This window comes from Octopus sinensis, linkage group LG24 (assembly GCF_006345805.1).
Source record: "Octopus sinensis linkage group LG24, ASM634580v1, whole genome shotgun sequence".
Classification (NCBI taxonomy): Eukaryota; Metazoa; Mollusca; class Cephalopoda; order Octopoda; family Octopodidae; genus Octopus; species Octopus sinensis.
In genome coordinates, this window is record NC_043020.1 from 3,964,566 (window position 1) to 3,966,801 (window position 2,236).

Here is a 2,236-nt window from a genome sequence, read left to right on the forward strand (position 1 = left end):
ATAGATAGATAGATAGATAGATAGATAGTATGTTTCTTATTAGCCACACAGGGTGCACACAGATAGAACAAATTACATGGTAGAGCTTTTCTTTTGAAGGTTAAAAAAAAAAAAATAAATAAATAAAAATAAAAATAAACAAATAAAAAAAAAAAAAAAAGAAGGGGGAGTTTCCATCAAAAGGGATCGTAAAAGGAGAGAAAGAGGACAAAAAAAAGGGAGGAGAGGAGATAAAAAAAAAAATTGATCAATAGGGATCGTTATCACAGAATGTCAATATGAAGTGTAAAGGGGAGGACAGGTGAGGTTTACCCGTGGAAAGAAAAGCCTACGGAAAAGACCACGGTAACCTCGGTGTCAATGGAGTCACATGTTATATTTCTTTCTTTTTTTTTTGCGAATAAGCAACTCTCTGTTTTCAATTTCTGGGTTCATAGGATCATGCTCAAGGTGGCTTCGTCATTCATTACGTGCCATTCTTGCTACATTCACCATCTTTTTTTAAAATATTCGCTAGACAAAACTTGCCTCTCTACTCTCATTTCCTTTTCAAGTGGTACTTGAAGAAGTTGATGAGGAGATGGACCAGAGAGGAAAGTGTTGTCTCCAATCCTTTCAGACGCGTCCACCAGTACATTCTTTCGCCATAGCCACAAGGAGATGATGAAAATAGCTCTTCATTCCCGTTTTTGAAGGACAGGAGGCGTGACAATATTGACGATTAGACTCAGCTGATAAACCGACTCGTCCCACACAGTGACAGCAGTTGTTCGACATAAGCCCACAGGTCGGAAATTGTTGGACACTGACACGAGTGCGTGCAGAACGGTTTCGTCGCTCTGACCGCATCTCGGCAGGTCGGCCCCCGTGTTTCTCGAGCCGTGTCTGTAGAGCTTATCCCGAAGGGTAGCGCTTCTCGGTAGCACTGCCAGGCCAGGGATCTCTGGAAGTTGTCCATGGGCACTGGCCGAAAGTCGTCCTGAACAGGCGGGTCAGGTACTCCTCGTCGACGTCCAGGTCGCCCCGAGCTCGTCGTCGTACCTCCCCTCCACTAAACCCCTATAGAATGCTTTGGTTGTGTTGAAGTCACTCAAGGTCGACCCAGGACGGCAGAGCCTTGCTTGAGAGCAACGCGACACTCGCGGTGCCATTCGCCCTTCCTCGGCCTCTTTTTGATCCACGACTGCAGTTCGGTCATGGAGACGAGCTGCGGGAAAGCGTGCCTCACAAACGGCGACCAAACCTGTTCACGTCGTCTACATAGAGCCAGAGATGTCGCAGTCTCAGCGCGTGTCTGCGCATCATCAACCACGGCATGCCCAGCCCTCCTTTTAACGGGTGTTGACAGCAAATGGATCGCCTGACCATTGGGACGCATCCTTTCCACAAGAAGCGAAAGAGAATGCGTTGTAGTTTGGTGATGGTAGGGTTCGGACAAGGTACGACGGTCAGGCGGTAGTAGATGACGGACGCGATGTACGTGTTCGCCACCTCCGCCCGACCTTTTAGGGACAGTTTCCTCTCGGCCCATTGCCGGGCGAGAGTGACCACCCTACTCGTTATCTCGTTCCAGTTCTTCTCCACTTGGAGGTCCGGACCAAACCAGACCCCGAGCAACTCAACCGGGCCGTCGGTCCAGCGTCCCACGACGGAGGCGCTGGTGGACGGCATGGGCTTGCTTCTCCAGGTGCCTAGTCGCAAGCCCACTGACTTTTCCCGGTTGATTTCGCTCCTGTCACCGCTTCGTAGTTTTTCAGTGCTCGCCGACTGCTCGATGTGTCGTGGCTAGACACTATGACGGTGACGTCGTCGCGTATGCAGACACGCTCGTCCCGCATCCCAGTTCTCGCGGGATGCCTCTCAATGTTGCCAGCTTCCGCAATAATGGCTCGAGAGTCAATACGTATAGAAGCGACGAGAGGGGGCATCCATGACGGACCGAACGTGAGATGTCGAAGGGTCTCGATAGATGTCCATTCACGCGAATTACCGAACGGATGCCTCTGTACAAAGCGGCTATCCAGCCGCGGAAGACGGGACCGAAGCCAGCCGCTCCGAGGACCGCCTCCAAGTATCGATGGTCCACCTATCGAAAGCTTTCGATTGATCCAAATTGATCAGTGCCCCACCCATGCCAGGTTCGTTAACTACCTTTTCTATGATTGTAGCGCATCAGGTGGAGGTTGTCATGGATGGTCCGGCCTGGCACGGCGCATGTTTGCGCCTTGTCGACCAG